This window comes from Petaurus breviceps, unplaced genomic scaffold (assembly GCF_028583685.1).
Source record: "Petaurus breviceps papuanus isolate PSGF00001 unplaced genomic scaffold, PetGlider_PUasm1.0 129, whole genome shotgun sequence".
NCBI lineage: Eukaryota > Metazoa > Chordata > Mammalia > Diprotodontia > Petauridae > Petaurus > Petaurus breviceps.
Window position 1 is genome coordinate 5,843,693 of NW_027185665.1, and position 15,271 is coordinate 5,858,963.

Sequence of the window (15,271 nt, forward strand, 5' to 3'; positions counted from 1 at the left end):
TTGATTTAGCGGGAAAAGTGAGAGCAAGACATCTCTTACTACATGGCATTAGGCCTCTATATAGCTACTGTAACCAGAAGTGAAAACCCAGCTGTTCCTCCATGATTGGTCTGAAACCCCAACCACCTGGTTCCCCAAAGAAAAGCTTCCTATGTAGTTTTGAAATCTGCTTATGGAATGCAGAAGTTGTCACCTACAGAGCTAGCAGAGTCATGGTAGGTTGGAGAGGAGAATTCAAAGACAATATTTTCCAAAGGGTGCTCTATTGCACCTATATTTAGGGTGAAGGATTAAAGCAGGCAAGTGAGGGAAAATAGCCTGGGACATAACCTAAGGAATGCTTCCTCTGCTACACAGGATGGAAAGAGTTATTATTTTGTGTCTTTATTATAAAAAAAAAGAGAAAAAAAGCAAAACAAAAGAAAATGCTTTAAGGCATGGATTGATTATATCTTGGGAATTATTTACAAAGTTAATTAGCTGAGACAAGTAAGTTAAGAAAACAATCTTAAGAGGCAATGTTACATTGGGGGGAAAACAAAGAGATAGAAATAATGCTTAACCTATAAAAAGGTAATATACGTGACCCCTTCAACCTTCCTATCAGATATCCAGGAAAGGAATCAACTTGAACCAAGGGTCAGATTATTGCATCATTTCCAAAAGCAAGCTGAATGGAGGTTAAGCTGGCATTCTTTAATGAGATGTGACTCAGGTAGATAATTAAACAACTATGCCAAAAATCATGCCTGGTTACTGAGCTTTCATTGTTACTCTGCTGCCCTTGTGGCAGACAAAGCCCAAGAACATTTTCTAGCTACTGAGTTCATTCACCTACAGTACTATGACCTGATAAGATATTTGAGGAATCATTTGCTAACTGGTAGGGAAACAAATTCATTGCAACCAAAGACTTAATCTTGTGGAGTAAAATAATAATTTTCAGAGATGATTAAATCCCACTGGTATGGAGAATACTTGCTAAGCTGTGGTGGCTATAATGCTGTCTGGCCGGTTGGTGTCCTGAACTGGCTATAGTAGCTCTAACTCTAGGGTAAAGGGTAAATCTGCCAAGACCCAAGCTTGTGTTAGTTCATACCACTAAAAAAAGAGTAAAGACATTCCAATACAGAACGTTGCAGACTCTGTCTGACTCTTTCCTATATGAAACCATGAAGGAAACTACATTGATACAGAGGGGAAGCCAGCGCACTTGGAGTCAGATGATCTGGGTTAAAGAGTCCCAGTGTTGACGGCTGTTTGTTGAATGACCATGGATGGACAAACTGCTTGTTTCCTTTAAGCCTCAGATTTCTCATTTCTGAAATTGAGACAATAACCTACACCCTATTATCTCACAAGTGAGATCGTGTATTTAAGTATTTCAGAATTGTAAGTCATTATAAAATATCATTAAACATAAACTATTATTTTTATTAGAGGTCAAATTAAAGTAAAACTGATATCAGTATACACAATTTCTTCTCCATCCCAAATGTTCTCTAAGTTCTTTTAACCCAGTTTTTCCATATAAATCAAGGCCAATCTCAGGCGAAACTGTGGAGACAAAATTTGATTTCGACCCCTCCCACTTACCCTATTATAATAATTGACATTTCTCAAGTGATTTAAGTTTTGTAGAGCGCTAACTATACATAACTGTATCTTATCCTCATAGCCCTGTGAAGAAAATACTACAGGTATTATCATCCTAATTTTACAAATAAAGAAACAGGATACAAGGAGCCAAGTGACCTACACAGGGTCACACAGCCAGGCAGGCGATTTTACAAAACAAATATCTTCTCCCCAAGCCTAGTGCTCTTACCGCTGCTCCAGCTCGTGGTTCTATGCTTTATCTCCCTGGACCCTGCTGGTCCCATAACTTCATTTCCCTTTCCCTTTCTCTTTCCCACCCTCATCCCTGGAGATGTCACCACTCCCAGGTACATTTGCATTTTAAAAGGAAAAACAAACATTGAGGACCAAAAAGTTTTCATGATTCAAAGAAATGGTGGAAGGACCAGAATGGGTTTGATATATCAAGGGAGTTTAATATTCCACCTACTTGCAGAGGTTCAAGAAGTGGGGACACAGAACACTTTGGAGCGAATGTATTTTTCCACAGCATCACTGGAATCTCAGGGATTCTGGCTGGAAGGGATCTCAAAGGCTGTCTGTTCTAAGCCATGCCATAACAGAATTTTCTTTCAAACACACTCACAGGTGGTTCTACAGCCTCTTCTTTGGAAACCTACACTGAAGGATAATTTATTCCCTCCTAAGGAAGCACACTTTGTTTTGAGACAACCCTAATCGCCAGGAAGTTTTTCTTTACCACCAGCACAGATCTGCCTTTATGCACCCTTCTACTCCTAGTTCTGACAAAGATGACAAGAGCAGAAAATTTTAATTGTTGGAGGCATTGTGGGAGGATAGGCACATTGGTCCAACCATTCTGGGAAAAAAATTAAAAATGAACATCTTATTTTATTTTTTCAATTTTTATTTTACATTTAAAAAACTTTAGAACTATACCACTAAAGTCACTAAGTGGTACATACCCTTCGACCCTGAAATATTACTACTAGGCATTACCTCCCAAAGAGATCAAAGACACAGGGGAAGAATCTATATGCACAAACATATTTATAACAGCCCCTTTTGTTATAGCAAGGAACTATAAGCCACATTTGGGGAATTGCTGAACAAATTATGGTATATGAATTAATAAAATATCATTTCAGTATAATGAAAATAAATGCGAAGATGATTATGAACAAATGTAGGACATGAAATAAGCAAACTAACGGGAAAAATATTTCCGTAATGATCACAATGTGTCATGTAAAGGAAGCAAATTTTTAAAAATGCTTCAGAACTCTGATCAATGCAATGACTCATCAGGTCTTTAGATTATTGATCATGAAATCTGTTTCCCACTTCTCAACAGAGAAGTTGACTAGAAGTATAGAATGAGTCCTGCATTGTCAGACACTGTCAACATATTGACACATTTTTCTTGACTTATTTACTGTTAGGGAAGTTAGAAGATGCAGTGGATAGAGCCCCCAAGGCCTAGAGTCAGGAAGACTCATTTTCCTAAGTTCAAATCCAGCCTTCAGACACTTACTAGCTGTGTGACCCTAGGCAAGTCACTTAACCCTGTTTGCCTCAGTTTTCTCATCTGATGAGTTGGAGAAGGAAATGGCAAACCACTCCAGTATCTTTGACAAGAAAACTCCAAATGGGGTCATGAAGAGTCAGACAAAACTGAAAAATGACTGAAAAACAGTACTTATAACTATTAGAAAGGGTTTCTTTGGAAGTGCTGGGATTAGTTAGTGAAAAATGATGAAGATTAAAAAAAAGAAAAAAATCATCTGCAAAATTAAACATGAAGAAGATGAAAAGATGTTTAGAAGGGGACACGTATGGCAGTTTTATTGTTGTGGTTTGGTTGTTCAATCACATCTAACTCTTCATAATCCCATGGACCATAATAGCACAACAGGCCCCTCTGTCCTCCACTGTCTCCCAAAGTCTGTCCATGCTCCTGATCTTTGCTTCCACGACATCACCTAACCATCCTCTTTTCCTTTTGCCTTCAATCTTTTCCCACAGGAGGTCCTGTCTTCTCACTATGTGGCCAATGTATTTAAGCTTCATCTTCAGTATTTGTCCTTCCAATAAATAGTCAGAGTTAATTTCTTTAAGTATTGATTGAGTTGATCTCTGTGCTGTCCAAAAATCTCCAAAGTTTTATATTACTGCCCTGTAAATATTCACCTAAAAAAATAAAACTTCACGTAACTAAAGTTCACTAGGTCATATTTACTCTCTTTTTTGTTCTTCTTTGTCTTCTAAAATATTTGTCTGTTGATGATTAACTTTCTAATAAGGAAATTACATTTTTTTTTTCAAAACAAACCTGTTTTGTCCCCAGTAAGCCTTTTTTTCTCTAGGCTAAATGCCTTCAGTTCTTTTAACCAATCCTCCTATGGCATGGCTTTGAGTCACCTTGCCATCCAGACCACCAGCTACTGGTTATGCTCCAGCTGTCAAGGTCCTTCGGAAAATGTGGCACACAGCTAACTGAACACAGTCCTTAAGGTACAGTATGATGAGGACAAAGTGCAGCAGGCCTATTGCTAAAATAGAGGTAACTTTTTGGTTACTATATCATAATTGAATCACATTGAGCTTACTCTTCATTAAAACTCCAGGTCTTTCATTTGGGTAATTTTTAAGCCACAGCTCTCCTGTCCTGTCCCATATTTGTACAGCTGATTTTTTTTAACCCAAGCATAAAGCTTTACATTCATCCCATTAACTTTTCACCTTTTCATATTTATTTTTTCTTTTAAAATCCAGAATTGCTCAAAAGAATAATTATCAGGGAAATTAGTACCCAAAGCAAAGGCTTAGAAGGTAGAGAAAACAGGATATTTTAAGTGAGTTGAAAAAACTCATTAATCACCTTATTACAAAAGGAATAGCTCCAGATTAGAGATATTATAGACCCCATCACTTCCCATCTATTTTCTCCTTCTCTAGAAATGCAGCTAATCCTGCATGGGATATAGATAAGGGAGTCCACCAGTCACAGATCAGTACTTGTTAACCTGTTCCTACTGAGTCTTTTAAGAATTATGGTCCCCTACCCTCAATTTTGTGACATAATTTTGTTTCACGGGTTGGAGTCAAGATGGCAGAGTAGAAACAGGACCTCCAAGCTGCTCCAGCTCTCACCACCTCCAATCCATGTAAAAAGGGATTCTGAACAAACTTTGGAGCTACAGAACCCACAAAATGACACAGAGAAGCTAATTGCCTGCTGAGGACAGCCCCAAAGGCCTGCAGGAAGCAGCCAGCACAGTATTCTGGGAGCCAAGCCCAGCCCCACCCCAAGGTTTTAGCCCCAGGGTGGGCCTGACCAGCCACTGGCTGGAGGACTCCAGATCACCAGCAGCTATGGCAGTCCAGAATTATCAACACATAGATGCTAAAGACAAAGTGAGAGGTAGTGCAGTGTGGACTTTGGGACCCAGTAGTTGGGAGTGAATCAGCTTTTGCCTCTGGGGTCAGAAGCCGCTGAGGGCTGTGGGGCAGCTGCAGCCTCATGGCAGATTCAGCTCCTGGCCTACACAGTGTAGGGGGACCAAGCAACCAGTCTGAGGGGTAATTGCTCTTGCTTTAACCTGCTTGGATCTGGATTGCAGTCTAGGGTGGAGGTCCTGGGGTGTGTGAGCAGCTTGACAGAGCATGTGGAGGCTTCAGAGAGGGCACTCAACTAATACCTCCAGCAGCTGAGAAAACCCCAGTGTTTGGTATGAAGCTCCCCTGTCTGGTAGTAGAGTCCTACTGTGGCAAAAAGCTGAAAAGTCAAGTAATTGAGAGGCAATATGACCAGGCAAAGGAAGCAAAGCAAACAGAAGAATGCAACATTAGACTCCTATTTTGGGGACAAAAAAGATCAAAGCATGGAACAGGAGGAAGACAGTGAAGTCAGAACTCTTGCACCAAAAGTTTCAAAGGAAAATATGAGCTGGTTACAGGCCATAGAAGACCTTAAGAAGCAGATAAGAGAAGTGGAGGAAAAATTGGGAAGAGAAATGAGAATGATGCAAGAAAATTATGAAATGAGAGTCAACAGCCTGACTGAGGAAAAAAACACCTTAAAAAATAGACTGACTCACATGGCAAAAGAGGCTCACAAAGGCAATGAGGAGAAGAATGCCTTAAAAAGCCAATTTGCCAGATGGAAAAAGAATCTCAAAAGCTCACTGAGGAGAATCATTGCTTCAGAATTAGATTGGAGCAAATGGAAGCTAATGACTTTATGAGAAATCAAGATGCTGTTAAACAGATCCAAACAAATGAAAGAATAGAAGGCAAAGTGAAATATCTCATGGGAAAAACCACTGACCTGGAAAATAGATCCAGGAGAGAGAAGTTTAAAATTTTTGAACTGCCTGAAAGCCATGATCAAAGAAAACCTAGAAATCATCCTCCAAGAAATTCTCAAGGAAAATTGCCCTAATGTTTTAGAACCAGAGGGCAAAATAGAGGTTGAAAGAATCCACCAATTACCTCCTGAAAAAGATCCCGAAAAGAAAACTCTTAGGAATATTATAGCCAGGTTCTGGAATTCCCACATAAAGGAGAGAATATTACAAGCAGCCAGAAAGAAACAATTTGAATATTGTGGAAACACAATCAGGATAACCCAGGATCTGGCAGCTTTTCCACTGAGGCATCAAAGAGCTTGGAATATGATATTCTGGAGGTCAAAGGAGCTGGGATTAAAACCAAGAATCACCTACCCAGCAAAACTGAGTATAATGTTTCAGGGGAAAATATGGTCATTCAGCATTCTTGATGAAAACACCAGAGCTGAATAGAAAATTTGACATTCAGATACAAGACGCAAGAGAAGCATGAGAAGGTAAACAAGGAAGAGAAATCATAAGGGACTTATCAAAGTTGAACTATTAACATTCCCACATGGAAAAATGATAATTATAGCTGATGAAACTTTTCTCAGTATGAAAATAGTTGAAGGGAATATATACATCGGAAGGTATATGGGTGTATGAATACATATGTGAATGTGTGTATATATGCATACAAGTATACATAGATAGAGGGAACAGGATCAATTTAATAGGAAGGGATGATACTTAAAAGGTGAAGTTAAGAGGTGAGAGAGGAATATAATGAGAGGAGATGGGGAAAGACAGAATGGGGTAAACTATATCATAAAGAAGAGGCAAGGGAAAATAGTTACAATGGAGGGGAAGAATAGGAAGGCAAAAGGGAATGAGTCAACCTTATTCTCATTGAATTTGGCACAGAGAGGGAATGAAATACACATTAAATAGGGTATCTCACCCTACAGGAGAGAAGGGGGGAAGGGAATGAGAGGGGGGATGATGGAAGGGAGGGCAGGCTGGGGGGGAGGGAAGTTGGAAGCACCCACTTTTGAAAAGGGATGGGATCAAAGTAGAGAATAGAACAAGTGGGAGGTGGGATAGGAGGGGGGAAATGTAATCAGTCTTTTACAATATATCTAGTATGTTAATGTTTTGCATTAGCTACACATGTACAACTTTTACTGATTTGCTTATCTTACCAGTAAGGGTGGGTGGCAAGGGAGGAAGGCAATGAATCTGGAATTCAAAGTTTCAAAATCAAATGTTTAATATGTATATGTATATATATATATATATATATATATATACTATTGTATAGTATATATATTATTTTTTTTAAACAATTGGAGTTAACTTGCTCAAGGTTACACAGCCAGTTATTTCTGGGTGTGGTCCTAAGTATCTGAGGCTGGATTTGATTCCCTGGTCATCCTGACTCTGGGGCCAGTGCTCTTACTCACTGTGCTACCTGGCCACCCCTATATACTATTATTAATACTATTTTACATGTAATTGGGAAATAAGATATACAGGCACTGGGGGATAGAGATCCACCATGCCCTACTGGAAAAGTCAAAGGAGGTATGGGAGAGAGCAGATTGGACAAGGGGATATCCTGTGTGACTGCTATTTTGGGGCGGTGGGTAGGGGAAAAGTGGGGACAAAATTTGAAACTGAAAATCTGGCAGAAATGAATGATGTAAATCAGAAGTTAATAAAATATTTGAAAAAAGAAAAAAAGTCAGCATAAAATGACCTATTAAAGTTTTGTTTGGAACAATAAAAAAAAAAAGGAAATACTGTCACTGATGCATACAACTCTACATGAAACTGGAAAATAAAGAGGTTGGAGATGGACATTTAGAACTTTTTATATAAGCTGAATTACCTGTCAAATGATAATTAGCAAACACACTCACTGTTGTTGTTCAATCATTTCAGTTATGAACAATTTTCCATGACTTCATCTGAGGTTTTCTTGGCAAAGATACTGGAGTGATTTGCCATTTCCTTCACCAGTTCATTTACAGATGAAGCAACTGAGGCAAACGGGGTTAAGTAACTTGACAAGCGAGGGAGTGTCCAAGGCCAAATTTGAACCCAGGAGGATAAATCTTTCTGACTTCAAAACTGGCACTCAGTAGATTTATACATTCAAGGAATTATGTATAGAATACTGCAAAAGCTTAGTAAGACTGAAGTTTGCTCATTTCTTCTCAGAAAGATACTTGTAGCACTTAGTTCCCAAGCTTCACACGTTTTCCAGATTTCTGCTCCATCCAGTCAAGGTCAATATAGCTCACTCTTCTTCTGAACTTCCTTCTATTCCTTCTATTCTACTTAGAAATTATCTTTTCCCATGCCATTTCTAAAACCCTTAATGATGCTTTCTGGAGAATAGATGCAGCCTGCCTGATGCTTTCTGTTGTTTCACTCTCTTTGCAAGCCAAGAGTTCTCTCATTTTACAGGTTTCTTCTTTTGGTTTGTTGCACTCATCTGCTGTAAGTTGGTCTTTGAATTCTTACATCTTTCCTTCTGTATCATGAATAAAATTTCTTCTGCCATGTTGACAGTTTCTACATTTTCTTTCTTTGTCCTGATTCCTCAACATACTTCTCTGCAGTCAATCAAATTAATGTCATCTTTGCTTAACCCACTAGAAGACTAGACCATAATCTGTTCACATCCTATGCCTGTATCTTCAGAAACATGTACAGTCCCCTCATTATCGATGTCAAATGTGATTTCACTCTGTGGAACTCCATACAGGGCTGGTGAAATTACAAATTAACTGTCCAAGGTACTCATTGTTTGCAGCCATCTCTTTTTAATTTCTACTTGTATCTGACCACCAGCAGCTGTAGAAAACACATGGCTTTTCTTGGTCATAATACTGTTACTATGGATTAGTTTGGTGAAGATGCTTCTTTAATGTCTCAGTGCCCAGAGAAAGGGGAATGATCCAGAATTAGCACATCTGTGACATCACCAGGTAACATGACTCCCTGAATGGCAGCTCCAATAGCCACAAACTCAGTGGGATTGACAGCTTTACTAGGGGTCTCGCAAAAGAGTTCCTGTACCATCTGTTGAAGCTTGGCCATTATGATCATGCCACAAGCTAGTATGACTTCTCCAATGTCACTCTTGCTGACTTCAGGATTTTGCATGGCCTTCTGGCATGGCACAATAGTCCTCCTGTTGAGAGGACCCTTTCAAACTGAGCTCAAGGAAGGTTCATATTTAAGTGCTTGGACCCAGAAACATCCATAATCAGTACAATAAGTTAATATCAGTCTGCACAGAAAAAGAAAGCTCGGGGTGGCTAGATGGCACAGTGAATAGAGCACTGGCCCTGGAGTCAGGAGGATCTGAGTCCAAATCCGGCCTCAGACACTTAACACAAAACTAGCCAAGTGACCTTGGGTAAGTCACTTAATCCCAGTTGCCCTACCTTCCTCCCTCCAAAAAGCAAAAAAAAGAAAAAGCAAGCTCATTCTTGGCCTTATGCTCACTAAAGAGCCATGTCATCTTTGGTCAGGTCAAATCCTGTCTCTCTCTGGAACTCATTTACAATATTCTGGAACAAGACATGGTCAAAGTCTTCACCACCTAGGAAAGTATGCCCATTGGTGAATTTCACTTCAATTACAAAGTCTCACCACCTAAGTCATATACAGCAATGATTTTATCTTCAGGTTTATCTAAGCCATAAGTCAAATCAGAAGCTTCCTTGTTATTAATCACTTGAAGTATATTTAGATCAGATATTAGCACAGCATCTCTGGTGGCCTATCTCTGAGAATCATTAAATAAGCAGGCAAAGTGATAATGGCATGTTTTGTTGAATGTCTTAAATAGTTTTTTGCAGTCTCCTTCATCTTCATCAATACAAACACATCTATCTGAATTAGGGGAATGTAGTTTCCCATGGGCTTACATAAGCATTGCCATTGGAGGAATAAACAATTTTGAAAGGAAAAAATGTTAATGTTTTTCTACACTTCAGGATCTTCAAATCAATGACCCATGAGATGCTTGGTACATAGAATGTATTGTTTCGGTTGGTGACCACCTATGGTTTGGCCAACATGCCAACAAGGCCCTTACCATCTGCTATGAAGGCTACAATTGAGGGAATTTTGCTTGCTTTTCTTCTATTACTGATACACAGGAAGTAGTTGTACTCAACTCAATACAAAAACATCCCCCTTGATTGTTTCTTACCTTGAAATAATTTAAAAAGCTTCATGAGTAAGACCACTCCAGCCATTCTGGCAGAGACTCTGGAAGGAGACTCTGGTAAGACAGGTGAGATGCCAGGAGTCAGTTGCTAAGTGGATGGAGAATTCTGGGCACCATCAATTTTTATATTATTATATCTGATTCATCACTCTAGCCCGTAAAGATCCTTTTGAATCTTGGTTTTCTCATCCCGTGTGTAAATCATCCCTCCTAGTCTTGTGTCATTTGCAAATTGGATAAGCCTAACCTTCTCTGAAGGCACTGGTCAAAATGTTGCATAAAATAGAACCAAGGACAGATCCCTAATTTTTTTCAATGGAGATGGACTTCCTAGTTGCCATTTTATCCATTAATCACTATTCTTTGCAATTGTTCATTCTTCCAGTCTCAACCCAGCCAACAACACGATCATCCTGCCTACAGTTCTTCATCTTGTCCAAAAAATACAATGAAACCATTATCGAATGCCTCAATAAGATGTAGATATTTATACTATGTCAACAGCATTCCTTTGATCTACTAACCTAATGTTGTGGTGGTGGTGGAGGTTCAGGCATGTCTGACTCCTTGTGACCTTATGAACCATAGTATATCAATACCGTCCATGGTGTATTTTTGGCAAAGATATTGGAATGGTTAGTGTGATGTTAATGGGATAGAAGATCTTCGCACTTATTAACAGGCCTCATGTGGAACCCATTAAGGGAAGCTTGCTTAGGGGAGGCTTGCTTGTAGGAAGGCTTTCACACCTTTTGTTAAATTCTAATTAGGCACAGAGTCATGAAGGTTATGATGCCCTCTGACTCTAAAAAGGTATATACACTTGAAGGTTAGCATTTTGCTTTGGGGCTCAATCATTGAAAGAGTGTTCTTATATTTGAACAGATGAGACTGAACTGTTCAGGAGCCTCCTGGTTTTGAAAAAAACAAATGTTGATGCTTCTCTCTCTGGCAATTATGTATGTATTTCTTTGGCCAGACAGTTGGATTTCTCTGTTGATCTGTGCTAATTTCTCAGACAGAAGCTCTATCTATCTATGGTCTTTAATTCTCTACTTGTATTTTCTCTATTTTCTCATTTGAATTTTCTCTGAAATTCAGGGTGCTGAATTTTCCCCTGAACTAATGAATGTAATTAAAAGACTGTTGATCCCTTGAACATCTATCTTTCCTAGTAAAGCAGATCTAAGAACCTGTGCTAGCAGCCATCCTGGGTATGCCAGTGTGGTTGCCGCTACAATTTGCCATTTCCTTCTCCAGTGGATTAAGGCAAACAGAGGTTAAAGCAAACATAGCTAGCAAATGCCTGCGGCCAAATTTGAACTCGGGTCAATCACAGAATTTGAGAATTGGAAGGTACTTTATCAACCATCTAATCCAAACTTATACATGAAGGGAATATCAATTATGACATACCTTACAAATTGTCATGCAAGCTCTGCATGAAAATCCTCTCTCTAGGGAGCCTGTTTTACTCTTCAATTCCTCTAGCTGTTAGGAAATCTTTCCTGACATTGGGACATTGGACCAACTTACACCCACCATTCCTAGCTCTGTTCTCTGGGGTTGAAGGACCTCCTCCACAGGATATACCTTTAGACACTGCATGGCACTTATTGTGTCCTGAGTCTTTTCTTCCCCAGGCTACATGTGCCTAGCTCCTTCAACAGATCCTCATGTGACTTGGAATCAAAAATGCTTCACCATCCTGTTTGCCCTTCTCTGGACACTATCCAACTTATCAATGTTTTTTAGCACCAAAACTGCACACAGTACTCCAGATGAGATCTGACTGTGGAAGAGTATAATGGGATTATCACTTTCCTGTTCTTGTAAGGTGTGCATTTTCATAAGGGAAGGGAATAAGCATTTATATAACATCTACTATGTGCTTGGCACTATGCTAAGTGCTTTACAAATATTATTTTATTTTATTCTCACAACAGCCCTGTGAAATAAGTGCAATCATTACCCCAATTTTGCAACTGAGGAAAATGAGACAAATAATGGTTTGGGTTTTGGGGGATTTTTTTTTTTGCCTTTTTTGGAGGGCAGTTGGGGATAAGTGACTTGCTCAAGGTCACTAAACAATAATAACACACTATTTTTTTGTGTGTGTTAAGTGTTTGAGGCCATATTTGAACTCAGGCCCTCCTGACTCCTGGGCCGGTGCTCTTTTCACTGCACCACCTAGCTGCCCGAGACAAATAGTGGTTAAGTGACTTGCCCAAGGTCACACAGTTAGTAAATGTCTGAGCCAGAATTTTAATTCCGGTGTGGTTTCTCTATATCCCTTCAACTTTTCCACAAGACGATCATGAGACTTTATCAAAATCTTTGCTAAAATCTAGGTAAAATTGTATCCACAAGATTCTTTTCATTAACTGATTTGTTAAGACTATCAAAAAAGAAAAAAGAAATTGGTGGGTTCTGTTTGGTATTGCCTGTTCTTGATGAAGCCATGCTGGTTCTTAGTGTTCCCCACTTGCCTTTCCAGTTGTTTGCTAAGTTTCCCTTTAATGATTCATTCTTGACTTTCTCTGGGAATCAGTTAAATTTACTGCCTTATAGTTTGCTTACTGTTCTTTTTCTTTGTTGAAAATCAAGACATTTGCTCAAAGAAAACAGAAACAAAATAAAATATTCAGAAGCTCTTCCCTTCTTTCTGTTGTCAGTTATCATTATTCCATCCATCTCTTTGTTAGACAAAAGTCCAGCCTTTTTTTTCCCCTGATGCTCTCCCAACATCAGTAAAAATTCTACCCTTTCGTTGTCCTTAGTTTACTTTGCCAGTCTAATTCTCAGTTTTTCATTCCTATTTTTTACAGGCCCATGGCAGACTCTGGTACTAACCTCCTATTACCTGATCTTGCTGCTGTTTTCTGTACATTCCTTTTTAAAAGAAATCATCTTGAGTCAACTGCTTTTACAGAATTTGAGACCACACAATCCTACTTCTTAAAACTCCAAGTTCTTAATACCATTCTTTCCAAATCTAGAGTATAAGTTATACTACTCTTGGCTTTCCTAATGTATTATTTACTTCTTCCCAAACACCTTCATACTTCTTACTATTTATTCTTCTTAAGTAGAATGAAGTCAAAAATATTCATTCCCCTTGTTGCTTCCTTCACCTTTTGAAGAATTTCATTATTAGCAAGGCAAGACAAGAATTTTACCGTTACATTTATTTTTATGATAAACAGCATGAAATAATATATAGAGAGCTTGCCTTGGAGCCAGGAAGACCTAAGTTCAAGTCCCATGTCTGATTCTTATAGCTATATGAACTTGGGCAAGTAATTTAACTTCCTCAGGTCTCAGTTTACTGATTTGTAAAATAAAAGGTTTAGACTAGATGGTTTTTTATGTCCCTTCCAACTCGATGCTGATTTTTCCCATGAATATACTGCCTGTGTGACCTTAGTTAGGCAAGTCATTTAATGTATCAATGCTATAGGCAATTTGCTGAGACTATAAATTGCAGGGAAGGTGCTGACCCACACCGATGGGAGGAGTTTCCTCTTCCAGGAGTTCACTATAGCAATGAAGTTGCAGGTCCAGTTCATATCTGTTGCTATTGATATTGTTGATACTGTTATTTTTATAGTGAGGGAGCCCCATGTAGTTGACATCGCTCCTCATGACTATATCATGCTTCAGTGGTGCTGTAGGTATGAGCTATTTCCTAAACTTATGGTCTATTTCCTTCTACTATCATGGTGGTTTGTAGTATATGCTAAAATGTCACCTGTCTTTTCCCCCATTCATTTATTCTCATCTAAATTTGCTTACCATCATCACTTCCCTCACTCTGGTTTTTGAAATTCCTAACATCAGTGTAACTTTTTGATAAGCAATGTTACTGGACTATTCCCTTTATTTAACCTGTTTCTTTTCCATAAATTATGCCTTCAATTTCCATATTTAATAATAAATCCCCTGCTGTTGTCCCAGTGACAGTTCTAAGGTCAAATATACCTACTTTTATTAACATCTTTAGTTATCTTTGTTTGAATCTGGCCTCAGACACTTACTAGCTAAGTGACCATGGGTAAATCACATTTTTGTTTGCCTCAGTTTCTTCATCTGTAAAATGAGCTGGAGAAGGGAATAGCAAACCACTCCAGCATCTTTGCTAAGAAAACCCCAAATAGGGTCACAGAAGAATCAGACATGACTGATATGACTGAATGACAATAACAAAGAAACAAAGTGTAGAATCATTTTCTTTTTATCTGAATTTACTTTTTAATTTATTCATAGATGTCTGAACTCATTAACTAGATCTGGAGGCCATATTCCTTTCTGATGTTAATGTCTTCCCTGTTGATTTATCTGGTTATGTTCAAGGTCTTTAAGTTCTCTTCTTCCTGAAATCTTTAATAATTTTAGTCTTTTCCTCCATTATTTTCTTCTATTGTTCACTTTCTGACTTACTCTCCTCTGATGGTGATTTTCTTGGGAATTGAATCTCAAAGCATCTCAGCTTCCTTCCGTGCTGGTCAATTCATGGTACACCAGCCTGCGTCTCTGCCCCAAGTGACTTTTGGGTGGACAGAACTAGCCCCAGGGAAAAAGTATTTGTCTATGCTAAAGGAGTAGTTTCAAAAGGAAAAGGAATCTCTTCATCACTATTGCATTTGGGGGGTTGGGGAGAACACTCCCTCTGAAATATTCAGAAGTATGAATCAGATGTGTAAAATATAATATGTAATATATTTCTCCCTTCACTTTTAAGAACGTCTTTTTTTTTTTTCTTGGCATAAAAGCCCTGCAATTGAAACATGTAAGAAAATTGGCAGCACTTCCATGGTTTTATGAAAATATTTTTCTATGTGATTTGGAAAATCCAAATGATGCTAAGAACAGCCCAAGAGAGACATCATAGTATTGCAGATCCAGAGCCAGCCCAGGAGTCAGAAAGACATGGATTCAAGTCCTGCCTTTAACAAGAATGGCCCCTAAAAAAGACATATAATCTCCCAGTGAGAGTTGATCTGCCTCAATGGTGGGAGTTTGCACACTGAGAATAACAATGAATGAAATAACTTTTTGTCTATCTCTCTGACCATATTGCTTGGGACTA

The 15,271-nt window shown here is 38.7% G+C and overlaps 1 pseudogene; it reads right to left on the bottom strand.

Moving 5' to 3' along the window:
* Window positions 1-8,272: 8,272 nt before the first annotated feature.
* Window positions 8,273-15,271, bottom strand: part of LOC138173564 (stress-70 protein, mitochondrial-like) — a 30,294-nt pseudogene continuing 23,295 nt past the window's right edge.